Genomic DNA, 16,555 nt, shown 5'->3' with positions numbered 1-16,555 from the left:
TCACGCACAAGGAGTGCACCCCATAAGGAGAGCCGCCCAGCATGAAAGAAAGTGCAGCCTGCCCAGGAATGGTGCCTCACACATGGAGAGCTGACACAACAAGATGATGCAACAAAAAGAAACACAGATTCCCATGCTGCTGACAACAACAGAAGCAGACAAAGAAGACACAGCAAATAGACACAGAGAACAGACAACTGGGGTGACGGGGAAGGGGAAATAAATAAATAAATATTTTAAAAAATTACAGGATTGTGTGGCACTGAAGGAACTCAGCAAGCTTGCAGTCCCATCTTGTTCTACAGATGAATAAACTGAGAAGAATGTTTATGTATATTATATCAAAAGCTGATGGTATTAGAATTGAATTATATATCACCAAAAAGAATGCTAAGTTCAACAGGGATATGATTACCAAATTCCAGAGTTCTAGAAGAAGGAAGCACTTTAAAGTAAATGTGAAGGTCTACAGCAAAGAAAGTGAGAATTATGGCACACAGCAAGAGTAAACACTTGACATCCCAAGACAGAGTACAGACTTCCAATATAAATAGGCTTTAAAATAGTTGATTCTCCCATGGGGAGAATGACTATGTTGCTGCACTTGGAAGCTAGGTAGGTTCCAGATCCCACACCATTTGCTTTTGATGTTAAAGATAGCAGGCATAGTTTCCTATAAGTCACTCTGTAGTATGTGGTTAAAGAAGAGGGATTAAGTTGGAAGGATTATACTAATCCATTCAGTCAATAAAGGGATTCACTGAAAATCCTTCTTGACTGTCAGAGGAGAAAATGTGCCATACAGAATATTCTCCTGAAATGAAGTGATGGAACTCCCACTGGTTCCATTCTTAGGTGGACTACTTTTTTTTTTCTTGAAGTTTTTTTTTTAATTTGACATATGTACGGCCTGAAACTGCCTTCAGAATGTGTTAGACATTTAAAGAAATACGGTAACTTCTTTCATTAGAGATTTAATTCATGGAAACAGCTCCATTTATTGATGACTTATGGTATTCCCTCCTAAATTAAAGGACATTATGTCCTTTAATCTTGATATTAGTGTTATAGGGGTGTTAAAATATTTTGTCCAAGGTCTCAAGATATTTAGTAGAGAGACTAACCCACTGAGATTCAAAACACATTCTGCTCATTACTAATATCATATTATATCCCTAAACATTTAGTATGAATTTATCTATATAAATGAAAATGCAGATATCATATCTGATCTTGAATAATATGAGCATTAATATTAGAGCAATCAGGGACCAAAGCACATCCTATAAACTTATAAGAGGTACTGTTAAGAACCAAAGGTTTTGGACTCATGCACAAAGTGACCATTATCTAATTCACTTGGTCAAAGGCAATAGAAGGCTCAGCATATATTTAATACTCAGACTCCACTTCGAGGAGGATACACCTCTTGTCTCATACCAAGTTTAAGAAGCCATTATGACCATATACCAGCACTGATATCTCTGATCAAAGCAGGTGTGTTTTGAACAGGCAGCTGTTAACATGAATGTGGTAAACTGTATGTGCCTTTGCTTATTTGTTTTGCTACATGAAAACACAGCCAGATCATATGTACTGGGGAAAATAAGGCTCATTAATTTACACAGTGTGCGCATCACAACAGCCAGGCAAGGGGTTGTTTCTGAACTACAGAAAGCAAATGTCCATCTGCTGCTGCTGATGTTAGGTATTTTAAATAGCTCTAAAATACTTTAGAAATGATAACAATAAAATCCAGTGTTTGATTTGAGGGCCATGAGGTAGTTCATATATTTTCAACAAAGATGTTGCACAACAAAGGCAAATCTAGTGCAACCATTTCTCACCACCTAGTCTTAGCTCTCCTGGACATCAGCCCTGCTTGGCTGGGAGTAGAGGAGACTGACAGTAGGGTTAAGTCCCTAAAGGCTGTTGGTGAAAGAAATGGATGGCTATAGAGGACATTGGCCTGTGCCAACCCAAGAGGTGCAACCACTGCCTGAAATGGGTCTACCCTAGAGAGGAATCAGTCCACAAAAATGTATGCATGCCCTGGAAAATATAAAATTAATTTATAGCTACAGAGAATATTGACAACTATTTTGACCAAAATGTAGTAAACCTGGTTAAAGAGTTCTGTTCCCAGATTTCTTTGTTGTATAAAAGGAAGGCCACAAACATTACTATTGATTTATAATTACCTGAACTTGTTATGCCTCTTTTTCAGTTAGACAGTATAGAATATTTCTGAAAATTGAACTTGTCTATGAAAGATTGCTCACTGTATAGCAGAGTTAGGAGATTATTTTCGGTGGGTGCTCATTTCCCTTCTTTTTGTTTTCTTTACTAAGAATAGCACCTTTGAGCTATTATTTCTACTGAACCTCCTAGAAAAGTGAATTGTGAACAATACCATGTATATTTATATATTATTGGATAAAAACATTATCTCTCCCAACTTGATTCAGAAATATTAAAACACACCATGCTTTGGGGTAACTTACATTATACTTTTTTATTTTTATTTTTTAAGTTTTTAATTTTTATTTTTCTCTCCTTCCCTACCCCCCTAGTTGTCTGCTCTCTGTGTCCATTCACTATGTGTTCCTCTGTGCCTGCTTGTATTCTTGTCAGTGGTGCCCAGAATCTGTGTCTTGTTTTGTATGCGGTACCACTCCTGGGCAGGCTGCACTTATTTTGCACTGGGTGGCATTCCTTATGGGGCACACTCCTTGCATGTGGGGCTCCCCTATGCAGGGGGACACCCCTGTGTGGCATGGCACTCCTTGCATGCATCAGCACTGCACATGGGTCAGCTCATCACATGGGTCAGGAGGCCCTGGGTTTGAACCTTGGACCTTCCATATGGTAGAAATATGCCCTATCCATTGGGTCAAATTGGCTTCCCAGGGGTAACTTACATTTTAAAGAATCAAACCTATAAGTAATTACTTTTTATTCCCACATAGGGTAAAAATTTTTAATACTGAAGTAACTTGCCTGCAACACTTAGAAATGCACATCTCTGATACGGTAACTGCAAACCTATTTCACATTTATCATCATCAAGGGGAATTATTTACATTTCCATTTAAGTTACTTAAAAGACATAGCAGTGAGAAGCAGACTTAGCCCAATGGATAGGATGTTTGTCTACCAAATGGGAGGTTCGTGGTTCAAACCCCGGGCCTCCTTGACCCATGTGGAGCTGGCCCATGCCAAGTGCTGATGCACACAAGGAGTGCCGTGCCATGCAGGGGTGCCCCTGCATAGGGGAGCTGCATGTGCAAGGAGTGCACCCAGTAAGGAGAGCCGCCCAGCAGAAAAGAAAATGCAGCCTGCCCAGGAATGGCACCACATGCACAGAGAACTGATGCAGCAAGATGACACAACAAAGAGACACAGATTCCCATGCCACTGACAACAACAGAAGCAGACAAAGAAGAACACGCAGCAAATGGACACAGAGAACAGACAACTTGGGCGGGGGGGGGAGGAAGAGAAATAATAAATCTTAAAAAAAAGACATAGTAGTTATAAATCCACAGATTTTGCACCATTTGAATGCATGCAACCATATGTGAACTCTAAAACTCAAAAGTGTTTAAAATATTTTTATTTAATGTACCATAGAAATTTGCAAATCTTAGTAATATTTATTTTTTTTCCCTTTCCAAACAAGTCTGTGTTAAGAATGTCTTTTTACTGGCAGCTAGAGAGTTTATTTTTACAGAATGATCTGTTTACAAAACACCCTCAGAGATTTATGGTTTTATTTACTGTATAAATGGTTGAATAGCAAAATAGTAAAAAACCACAGTAACAACTGACAGAAAATTGATGCTAGGTTCTAAGGCTTGAATTCCTCTGGAACTCAAACCTGCAAAATGTAAAAATTTAAAAAATACCTTAAGAAAAAGTGAAATTAGTTGTTAGATTAATTCTTTAAGATCCTAAGACCCTCTTTTAATAGTACATTTTACTACACTTATTTCAGAAAGATTACAGTCAATTTTAGGAAATGTCTTTACCCTTTATTCTAGGACAAAAATGTGAAAGAAAAATGACTAAACTGGACAAATTGATTTAAATGGCAAATTATGACTGGCCAATTTTGGATGTCTGATGAGTATCACTAAGCCGCAGCTTCAGGCAGATGAGTGTGTGATTTTTCTGAAGCAGAAATAGTAAATTATTATTACATGCTGACTTTGTTTGGTGTTAGCTGCTTAGGACATTGGATTCAGAAGCTGTAAATCAGCTGAATGTAACTCAGGTATGAATGTCCTAACAGATCAGCGACGTCTGCCATGAATATGGGAATGAGGTATGTGAACGTGTGCTTGATATCTGCCACTATTGCTCTGAAAGGTACACAGGTATCCATGAAAAAAATTTCTGATTTTTGTGCCAAATGAATGAGTCATGAAATTATGCACCAATGTCATACAGGGCTTTTTCTTTTGAGTTTCAAGTAAAGAAACATAAAACTACGTGTGATGTGTAAGCATGTTGCAAATTTGAGGGATTATTTCAAGAAAAATTGGCTCATCATGTTTTGCTCAAAACTGGTCATGGAAACAGATCTTTTTTAACCCAACATTGATACAAGGGATAGGAAAGTTCTTTAGACTCCCAATTTCAGGGTACATGTATCTAGATTCAAAATCTACAACAGCATTGGTGACTCAACTTACTTGAGGTTTTTTGGAATCCCAATTTCCTCACTGTTGGTTCCATTCCCAGCATCACTGACTGCTTTCATTTCAGTCAAATAATCTTCAGATGGAACTAGAAGTTCAGCTGATATACTGCTTCTTTCCAAAATATGAGTTTTACTTTGTCTGTTTTGCTGGTACAGAATCTGAATAAAATGGTGAATCAAGTTAGAATGGATATGTTGCTTTTGTAAGGTTCCAAAGCTGGTATGAAGCACTTAAAACATATCATTATAAAATGAAATACATATTATATCTTATACCTAGTGGAAATATCCAGGTAATGCCTTTACTTTCAATTTAGTAGTTCTTATTAAGAGAAAAGTTTAAATTTTGAGTAATGCCTCTGAAATAAGAGATTTATCTCTATTAATTAAGTAGTTTGAGGCTATTATCTCCAGTGCTTGCTCTGCAAAGCCTCTGTTTAGTTTGGACCCATTTCAAATATCTGGATATAGGCATCTACCAAAAGGTAATGTCAGTTAACCTGGATGGAAATAATTTGCTCTGGTTACTTGACTACACTCTTTTAAAATTCCTTTTATGTTAGTAAAAGATCACATCTTACTTCAGCCTGAATTTTATAAATTCTATATGAATATATTCCCTAACATCATTCTCATCTCACACCTACTACCCGTATAAATTATCACATTTAGATGGTGAGCGGAGTCACTTGAAGAAAAAAATTACAATGTAGAATTTTATTTCTTGATCTCCATGACATATTGCTGGGTTTGAGAATATAAAATGTTTTCAAATAAGAATGTGAAGGCAAAAATGCTAAATATTTTCAAAAATACTTATAAAAGATTCCTGTGTTTCCATATACATAATATTTTCTTTGTATTTAGATATGACATTTCTGATTCCTTGGCAACCTAACTGATATGATTAAAGGGAAAACTGATACTCACCTTGTAGCCCAACACTTCAGACTCATTTTCCATGGTTTTTACATGCCCCCAAGCATAATTTAAAGTTTGTCAACTTCCAAACAATCTTTGCTGGTGGTTGGCTTGGAGCTTTAAAAAGATAATAATAATATCCATATGAATATTAATCAGTTCATGGTTACTGTATGATCTAGCAACATGAAAAGTAAAAAATAAGACTTGGATGAGTAGCATTAGAAGGAGCTAAAATATTTTCAGAGTCATTTGAAATATCCTATTAATTCTAACCAAGGTAAGCAAAATTCATTCAAATTCTGCTCACTTGGGAATGTTTTCATGACAAGCCTATGAAAGAATAATTGTTTATTGCATGTCCAGTATTAATTTATTAATCACTGCTGATGGGTTTGTTTAATTTACTACATGCAAATAAATGGAGGGCCCTATTATGTAGTATTTGATTTATTATCAATCAACCAGCATATCAAGCAAAATTCAGAATGCAAACCATATATATATAAATACAGATGTGTTTATTTTATTTTTTAAAGATTTTATTTATTTCTCTCTCCTTCCCCCCAACCCCTCACCCTGGTAGTCTGTTCTCTGTGTCTATTTGCTGTGTCTTCTTTGTCCACTTCAGTTGTTGTCAGTGGCACAGGAATCTGTGTCTCTTTTGGTTGCGTCATCTTGTTGTGTCAGCTCTCTGTGTGTGCTGCACCATTCCTGGGCAGGCTGCACTTTCTTTTCACACTGGGTGGCTCCCCTTATGGGGCACACTCCTTGCATGTGGGGTTACCCCACGCGGGGACACCCCTGCATGGCAGGGCACTCCTTGCGTGCATCAGCACTGCACATGGGCCAGCTCCACATGGGTCAAGGAGGCCCGAGGTTTGAACCGCGGACCTCCCATGTGGTAGACGGACGCCCTAACCATTGGACCAAGTCCACCACCCAGATGTGTTTATTTTAAATTATCTTTTTCCTTTTTAACCATGTATTAGTTAGAATGCTTTAGCTATAAGTAACACCAACTCATGATAACTTAAGTAAAATAGATTTTCAAAGACATAGGGGAGGGAGTCTCTTAGAACTTAGGGCAGAATGCAGCAGAACCTCAGGAGGGACAAAAGAAAAATGTAAAAACCATAAGAATTCCCACTCTCTGCTTGTCACAGCAGTGCTTGCTCTATGCTTACCTTGTTATAACCACCTTTTTTTTCCTTTTTAAAATTTTTTAAAAAGATATTTAGATTACATAAATGTTACATAGACAATATAGGGAACTCCCATATGCCCCACTCCCCACACTGCCTACATTTACCCACATTAACAACATCTTTCATTAGTGTGGTACATTCATTGCGATTGATGAACACATTTTTGGAGCACTGCCATTAAGCATGGATTCGAGTTTACATTTTAGTTTCTACTCTCTTCCTCACAATTCTGTAGGTTATGGCAAGATATATAATGGCTTGTATCTGTTATTGCAATGTCATTCAGGACAATTCCCATGGCCCAAAAATGTTCCCCATATTACACCTGTTTTCCCTCCCTCTGACCTCAGACACTCCAGTGGCCACTGCCTCCACATCCATGATATAAGTTCTTCCATTCTTCAAGAAGATCACTAAAACTGACAAATCCTTAGCTAGACTAGCACAATTAGACCACCTTTTTGTCATTCTCAGTGTATCTGGTAGAAAGCAGGACTGTCCACATTATACTGAGATTTAAAAACCCCTCCAGTTCAGAGAAAGTCTAGGCTAGAATTCCCAGGAGAACTCTGATGCCTGGATTAAGTTGGTCATATGTCTTCCTTTGCCCAATCAACTGTGTTTGAAGAGTGTGAATGGGGCATGCCATTCAGCATAACTGTTGGGAACCCAAGAAAGGGGAAATCATTACCAACTGGGAGAACATCCCAAAAGGTGTCTATTCCAAACTGACATTTTGTTCCTAATGTCAATGTTGCCTGGGAGGGAGGTGGTATGAACTAAGGAATAAGGGGTTTAGAATCAGCCTTTTAAAATAATGGATCTAGTCCAACTTGAGAATTTTTCATACATGGAAACTGGAGACCAGATTGGGGAGACATATATCCAAAAGCATACAGCTAATAAATGGCTGAGACAATTAGAATCTTTGCTGATTTCCAACTGAGTATTTCTCCATGTCATCATGCTGCTTCTTAAAGATTTGAGCCCATATGATTATTTTTGATAGTTAAGAAACTGGAGAGATTAAAAGGAATTCATCTGGAAAGTAGAGACATGGATGAAACTGTCTAACGAGAAGTTTTAGCATCTTATTTAAATTGGTGGGGTTTGAATAAGCACACCATTTCACTCATTATTACACCAATGAAATAGAAATGATTTCTTCCAAAATCAACTTAATCTCTTTCATGTCACTGGATGATGATTCACATCTTGTTGAATCCAGAGTGTCTTGCATTGCATTACCATACATTTCCTGGCCTACCCAAACTCACTGTGATATTGTTATTGTTCACCCAGCCATTTACATCATAGTTGGGACATGGCAGAGAGAATAATGTCTCCCTGTAGGCTCCCATAGGGTTGAATTCATACTTTATGATGAATTTATCCTATCAAATTATAGCTATTCTTGGCTATGTGTGTGTCTGTGTTCTTTGTGTGTATGGTCTCTGCCCAAGTCAGCTCTTCATTACCAATCTCTAGCACAGTGCTTAGCACATGAAAAGCATACAATTCATAATTGTTGAATAAATGACCAGGCAAACTAGTATGGCTGAAGAAAAACTGCTCAGGATCTTGCATTATTTTCAGATCATATTGATTGTATATTGGGCTGCAGGCAGACCCATGGGTGACACAATGTGGCCACTCCATTTAGTGTACTGTCTAACGATAAAAGCCAATTGTCATGCCCAAACCCATAGCAATCCATATGGATTTTAAGATGGACAGGAGGGTGGTGGACTTGGCTCAGTGGTTAGGGCGTCTGTCTACCACATGGGAGGTCTGCGGTTCAAACCCTGGGCCTCCTTGAGCCATGTGGAGCTGGCCCATGTGAAGTGCTGTTGCGCGCAAGGAGTGCCCTGCCACGCAGGGGTGTCCCCAGCATAGGGGAGCCCCATACACAAGGAGTGCACCCTGTAAGGAGAGCTGCCCAGCATGAAAGTGCAGCCTGCCCAGGAATGGTGCCACACACACACGGAGAACTGACACAACAAGATGACACAACAAAAAGAAACAGATTTCTGTGCTGCTGACAACAACCGAAGCGGACAAAGAAGACACAGCAAATAGACACAGAGAACAGACAACCAGGGTGGGGGCGGAGGGGAGAGAAATAAATAAATAAATCTTAAAAAAAAAAGATGGACAGGACAGTTGGATTGACTATGCCCTACCATATTTCTTGACAATATGAACCCAACCATAATTAAAGGATAGTCAGTTTTGTACTTAGTAAGCACTTGAAGCATGCTTGTTAATAAATGCATTTCTTAAGGACTGGGTGGAAACAATAATGGTTTGTAACTATTCTCCCTCAGCTTATCCCAAAGTGCCTTTTCTAATCTTTTTCCTAGCTGTACAAGAGATATTATCAGTATTTTCATGAGATGCCAAGATTTTAATAACTAGTGTACATTTTGGACACATTATTTTATCTCTGTTTCTAAAACCAAGTACTAACATTAGCAACATCATATAATACACAGTAAATATAAATTCTCTCCTTGGCTGTCACTGGCAATGATGGATTCTGAAGGTTTCATCTATTTCATGTATATTGTGTCTTCTTTCTTTCCTTTCCCTCCCTCCCTCCCTCCCTTCCTTCCTTCCTCCCTTCCTTCCTTCCTCCCTCCATCCCTTTCTTCCTTACTTCATTTCTTAGCAAAAATGTACTGTTTTCAACAATACAAGTCCATTGATTAAGCACCAGGTTAGGAGAAAAGACTGACTTCTTTCACCTGTGTGGACAAGGAGTTTGTGACCTCTATTCTTACCATTTTAATGTTTGTATTTGTTTCCTCATCTACCAAAGCAGCAGTAAAACATTTCATGGATGTATAAAAACTCTACCAAGAATTAAAATTTCACTATCTTTGGAGGAATAACAGATTTTATGCTTTGCCTCCTTTGCTAGCTGACTTTGACTACTTCACTCAAGTTTAAGGGAGAGGGGTAGAAAGAGTTGGTCTTTGATGTCAAAGAGACTTGAATCTGTATCCAGTCTCTTCTAAAAGTCATGGTTTCCTCATCTTTAAAATGTGATGAATAGCACATAGTTATATGGGATTTTTAACATATAAAATAAAGTATGAAATATTTCTCACTTGGTTTGTGGTACATATTAAAAACCCAGGTCAGCTAACAGGGAGGTGAGGATGGTCTATCCCCACACCAGGGAACTGCAAAAGTCTATAACTGCAAGCAGGAGAATCACATCCATCAGCCATGTGGGATCTAAGGCCCCTCTCGATTTAGAGGTGGAGTGTACATCACTATCCCAGGGTCTACAGGATGGAGGAATAAAATATGTATTAGAGTAGACTTCCTGGTATTCTACTATAGAACCATTGTGACTCTAACAATGGAAGAAACTGTATCATTGATGTGGAGACAGTGGCCATGGGAGTTGCTGAAGGCGGGATAGGGAAAAGGAAGTGTGATATGGGGCATTTTGGGACTTGGAGTTTTCCTGAATATTTTGCAGGAATGGATGCTGGACATTATATATCCTGCCAGAACCCACAGCATGGATTGGGAGAGTGTAAACTACAATGTAAACTATAATCCATGCAGTGCTCCAAAATGTACTCATCAAACTCAGTGAATGTACCACACTAATGAACGAAGTTGCTGATGTGGAAAAAGGGGTGTGTGTGTGTGGAGAGTGGGGTATATGGGGACCTCTTGTATTTTTTAATGTAACATTTTGTGTGATCTATGTATCTTTAAAAATAAATAAAAAAATATTTTTAAAATGCTGCATTGTTCCAGCCTGTATTTTATTTTGCCTTTGGCCAGCTCCCCCATTGCCTGCTTTGCTGTACCTCTGTTTTCTGTGTGTTTAACTGGTAAAATGCTAAACAAGTTGAGATATTTACCTGTTTATGATTAAAATGTAAAATGATCTGCTTAGTTCTGTCCTAAATTAATATCTGCTTTAAATGTCACAGCATCTTCATAAAATGTTGCACCAGGGACACTAATTTCCTAGGTATTAAAGCACTGCCCTGTGCCACTTGAGCAACAGCCTGGGAACATGCCTGCCCCCCCCCCCCCCGTTTACAGCTCATTGACAGCCCTGAGCTAGAATCAGAAAAGTCAATCTATTGGGAAGCAGATGTAGCTCAACAGATAGAGCATCTGCCTACCATATAGGAGGCCCAAGTTCATAACCCACGACCTCCTGGCTCATGTGGTGAACTGGCACACATGCAGTGCTCCTGAGCACAAGGCATGTAGCTCATGTAGGGATGCCCCCCTGTAAGGGTGTCCACCATGCAAGGAGTGATCCCTGTGCAAGAAGAGCCACCCTGCACGAAACCGCAACCTGCCCAGGAGTGGTGCCACACACACAGAGAGTTGACACATCAAGATGATGCACCAAAAAGAGACAGATACCCAGTGCTGCCTAATAAGAATACAAGCAGACACAGAAGAAGAACACACAGTGAATGGACAGAGAGAGCAGACAATGGGGGGGGGGCGGGGGAGAAGGGGAGAAAAAGAAAAATAAATAAATCTTAAAAAAAAAGAAAAGTCAGTCTATCATAAAAAGCTGGTACAAGCACATATCAAACCAGTCTGGCACAAAATGTTAATTAGTCCAGTATCAATATAATAAAAGTCCTGCAAATTGGAACAATTGATAGGTTTAGGGCCCAATGAATCAGTCTGAGGGCACTGAGTTGGGGTCCTGGTGACACAGCTGCCAGGTGAGTGCTACACCTGCATGCTGCCAGCAGAGGTCACCACCCCAATGGGCTTGCCCAGGCACAAGACCCACCCACCCCTGCCCCATGGCCTCTTGGGCACTGTTCCTGCCCACTGCTCTGTGAAATCAGGCAGCACATTCAGGAAGAGCAGTGCTCCTCTGCAACGAATGGGAATCAACCAACAGCCCACCAGACAGACAGACACAAAGATACACAGCTACATCCTTGGGGCCCACTGGCTAGCAAGATTAGGATCCCAACACCAGGAAATAAAACATGTTAGATAACACATTTTAGCATCTCTAGATTCTGATTTTTACCTGTGACAGTTGTTACTGTTCCTGCTGGTGCTGTTGCTGTATTTATTTCTTAGTCCATTTATTTATTTGTTTGGAAACTTGGGATAAACTTATGAATCCTCTCTCTTCTGTATCATATATCTGTGGATGTCTCTGGTGTATGTGAGTGTGTGCCTACATATATTCACACACATACACATATATGCATAAACACACACTTATGTAATATACTTTGTACAGGATATATTGTATAGTCTTTGATGGCTTCCTATGGGTTATAACTCTCTCTGTGTAGCTTAACAGTCAGCTAATAATTAGACAATGCTTGTGCTCAATAACATTGAGCTATTAAGGCTTCAATCCTCTGCTCATATGTATGAGAGACTTGCAAAAGTCGCCCAAATTGGGAAGCAGACTTAGCCCAATGGATAGGGCATCCGCCTACCACATGGGAGGTCCACAGTTCAAACCCTGGGCCTCTGTGACCCATGTGGAGCTGGTCCACGTGCAGTGCTAATGTGCACAAGGAGTGCTGTGCCATGCAGGGGTGTCCCCCATGTAGGGGAGTCCCCCGCATAGGGGAGCCCCATGTGCAAGGAGTGCACACTGTAAGGAGAGCTGCCCAGTGCAAAAGAAAGTGCAGCCTGCCCAGGATTGGCTCCACACACACAGAGAGCTGACACAACAAGATGACACAACAAAAAGAGACAGAGATTCCTGATGCTGCTGATAAGGATGGAAGTGGTCACAGAAGACACACAGCAAATGGACACAGAGAACAGACAACTGTGGAGGGGGTGAGGAATATAATTACCACTGAATTGTATATTTCAAAGTGGTTAAAATGGAAAATTTTAGTTTGTATATTACCAAATACAAATTTCAAACACCACAGAACTGTACAATACAGTGAATCCTAATGTAAACTATGGGATACAGTTAACAGTATAATTCTAATAATATTTTTCATCAATTATAACAAAAATACCACATTAATGTGACAGGGCTATATGGAACTCTAGTTTATGCATGATTTTTCTGGAAACCTAAAACTTCTCTAATTAAATATTTAAAAGAATAAATTGTAATTAAGATGCAAAGTAACATGCAACATTAATTCACAAGAAAAAAACACTGTGATTATGATGCCATTTATTGCAGATAAACCATGTGACAAAATCCAATACCTTTCCATGATGAAATACAACAAAGCAAACTGGCCAATAAAATGAGGACTACATAGTGTCATACTCAATAGTAAAAGACTGTGAGTTTTCCCCATTAGTATCAGGGAGAAATCAGAGATGCTGTTTTTGCCACTGCTATTAATCACTGTTTAGGATATGCTAGCCAGAGCAATTTTTCAACAAAAAGTAAGAAAAGGCATCTAAGTTGCAAAGGAAGAAAGAAAACTATTTGCAGATGACATGATTTATAAAGGAAAAAACCCTCTAGAATTTGCAAAATACTGTTCCAGCTAATAAACAATGTCAGAAACTTGCACAAGTCTATTGTATTTCTATATCATAGTAACAACCTGAAATGAAAATTAACAAATCAATATCTTTTACAACAGTATTAGAAAGAACAAAATACTTAAGAAGAAACTTAACCAAGGAAATACAAGGTTTGTAGTGTGAAAACTACAAAACTTGGATGAAGCACTCAAGGAGGGGACCTGGGGAAGACATTTTTGGAAGCTAAAATTAATGGAAACATTGAATGAAGTTTTTCACTCACATGGACAGACCCAGAGCTGTCCCAGGGCCACTGGCAATTCCCAGGTCAATCCTGCATGAGGAAGCTCTTGTCCGTGTAGGTCATGGTGCCAAAGTTTCAGGGCCCAATGGGGAGGCCTTCTCCACTTGGCCTGAGATTATCTGAGTCAAAAACCTGGCTCAGGCACCTCTCCTGGCAGCCAGGGTGCAGCATAGGAAGCTTGGTGCTCACAGGTGAGCTGTGGACATGCACCTCCTTCAAGCCATAATCATAATCTCTGAAATTAAATTTTCATATTATTCAGTGCCATAAATGTGCAAGTCCAAAGGAAATGGAGCTATCACGTGACTTGATGAGATGGCATGGAGATAAGAAGCAGCAAAGATGAGGTAAATATACACAAGTCAGTTGATTTCCCCTTCTGTACAATGAACAATGAAGTAAAAGACAAACAAATGCATTTATAATAGTAAACATGCAATGTATTCCTTTGGTTAACCTAAGAAAATATCTTACTTCATAAAGTATGAAAAACCTGAAAGAAATAAAAAGTTAAATAAATGAAGAAATGTTCCTTATACATGGTGGGTAGACTCACTATATTTAAGATCTCATTCAAAATCCCAGGAAGATAGTTTGTGGATATTGAGTGTTTCTACTCCTAGAATAGCATGCAAAATGCTTGAGGAGAAGAAAATTGGAGAACCCATGCTACCTGTTTCCAACCCTTATTATAAAGCTATATTTATTAATAGAGTGTGACTTTGGCACACAGAAAAATGGAAAATAATAATAGAATCCATATGTTGACCCATGAAAATATAGTCAAGCAAACATAATTCTTTCAACAAATGGCAATGGAACAACTGAATAGCCATACAGGGGGAAAAAAAAAGACATAAACTTTGCATCTTACACAGAAACTTATCCAAAATAGTTTATAGGCTTATGTGTAAGATGCAACATGATAAAAATTTAAGAATTCAACAGAAGAGAGAACCTGCATGACCTTATGTTTGCTGATGAATTTTTTAGATGCAGCATCTAAAGAAATGGTCATGAAAGGAAAAAAATGGTAATAGGACTTTATTTTAAAAATTAATTCTACTCTGTGGAAGACACTGTTAACTGAATAAAAATACCTCAACCCTGTACTAGAAGCAAGTTTTGTGAAAGATATACATCTAAAAAGGACTTGTAGCAAAATAGATATAAGGCCTATAAAGCTCAATAAAAAGACAACAAACCACACAATTAAAAATTGCAAAATGGACACTTCACCAAATTAAGTATACAACTGGCAAATAAGCCCACATAAAGATACTTAACATCCTTGTTGTTACAGAAAAGCAACTTAAAACAATAACGAAAGTCACTAACCCCCCTCCCCACATTGGAATTGTGTAGTGAAGTTCCATGAATTTTTTTTTCACTTTTTATTCTGGTTGAGACCTACTTCACACATCCAAGTTCCTAGATTCAATTCCCAGTATGTCCTAAAAAACAAAAAATGTATTATGTTACCATATATACAATCTAACATGTCCCCTTTAAATCACATTCACATCTATATTTCAGTGCTATTAATTATGTTCAGATATGGCCATCACTATCATCAATTACCAAAACATTTCCATCCTTACAAATAGGAACCCTGTACATTTTAAGCCTTAAATTCTCATTCCATATACTCACCCCACCTCCTTGTAATGAATACTCCACATTCTGACTATTGAGCTTGCTTATTCCAACTATTTTTAAAAAGTGAAATTATGCAAAATTTATCCTTTTGTGTCTGGTTTATTTTACTCACAGGATGTCTTCAAGCTTCATCCACATTGTCACATGTATCATGAGTTCATTCTTTTTTCAGCTCCATAACATTCCATTGCATGTTTATACTACATTTTATTTATCCATTCATCCACTGATGGGTACTTGCATTGCTTCCATCTTTTGGCAATTGTGACTACTGCTGCTATGAACATCAGTGTCCAGATACCTGTTCAAGGCCAAGCTATCAATTTTTTGGGTATATATCCAGTAGTGCGGTTGCCAGATCATATAATTCTACACTTCTCTTTCTGAGGAACTGTCAACCTGTCTTCCAGTGGGTGCACCATTTTCCATGCCCTATTCCTCCACATCCTCTCCAACACTTGCTTTTTTTCCACGTGGTTTAATGAAATAAAAGGTGTCAAATTCAGTTGTAAAGAAGGACCACTCCCACTGTAGAGGCTCACTTCTGCCAGAATAGTCATGGGCTCACTTCTGCCAATTGAATAACTCCATTTCATTGAATCTCATTGATTTAGATAATTAAATAGTTTGAATTGAAAAAGCGTTTAGCAATAGATTTGTTTATGATAATATAAATGTATTTTATAGAAAACAAAAACAAAACTCACAATAAAACTAGGTAAGCAAACAAAAAAGACCAGTGCCATTTTCCACTCCTAAAAATTATACAGAATGATCTAAAGATTATTTGTGAATATATCTAACATGGCTGCTTCAAATATTACACTTTATTAATGACCGTGTAACACACACAACTTAGGAATATGCAGTCTCTCTCTTAGAGATAGTGTCAGTCTCTAACTTTGAGCCCTTGTGTGAATACGAGGTCTAAGTCCAGCCCAAGAGTAGTCCTGAAAGATCATGATGATAAATCTTGACTGTTTTGCTCTTAGTTGCTACACAATCTGGAAGGTTATACAATGAAGAACACTGAAAAACTGTCATTATGGGAAATCATGGCCACCCTGAAGATGTTTTATCCCAAGCAGTCCTAAATAAAAGCAAGAAAATATGGACATTGTTCCACCCAAGTATAAGAAAGAATTAAAATCATCATTATGTCTGCTAATAAAGGATGGGGTGTGTACTGTAGATATAAGATGAAGTGATCTTCAGGCTGAGACCTGAAGGATGATAAGCAGGCAGCCATGGAAAGTGCTAAGGAAGGAGTCTTTCTGGCAG

At 38.4% G+C, this 16,555-nt stretch overlaps 1 protein-coding gene across 7 annotated transcripts in view; it reads right to left on the bottom strand.

Moving 5' to 3' along the window:
* The window catches only part of LOC131276066 (NUT family member 1-like), a 75,204-nt gene extending 61,148 nt beyond the window's left edge, over positions 1-14,056 (bottom strand). For all 7 annotated transcript variants that reach the window (XR_011647589.1, XR_011647590.1, XR_009183546.1 and 4 more), the window contains exons 1-3: positions 13,595-14,056; positions 5,636-5,743; positions 4,698-4,864 (exon numbers count right to left, since the gene is read on the bottom strand). The gene's annotated coding sequence lies outside the window, so the exon portion shown is untranslated. The remainder of the gene's footprint in view (positions 1-4,697; positions 4,865-5,635; positions 5,744-13,594) is intronic.
* Positions 14,057-16,555: the final 2,499 nt, after the last annotated feature.

Source organism: Dasypus novemcinctus, chromosome 26 (genome assembly GCF_030445035.2).
Source record: "Dasypus novemcinctus isolate mDasNov1 chromosome 26, mDasNov1.1.hap2, whole genome shotgun sequence".
Lineage (NCBI taxonomy): Eukaryota > Metazoa > Chordata > Mammalia > Cingulata > Dasypodidae > Dasypus > Dasypus novemcinctus.
The sequence above is the reverse complement of the archived record's forward strand: the minus strand, read 5'-3'. Positions and strand labels throughout refer to the sequence as shown.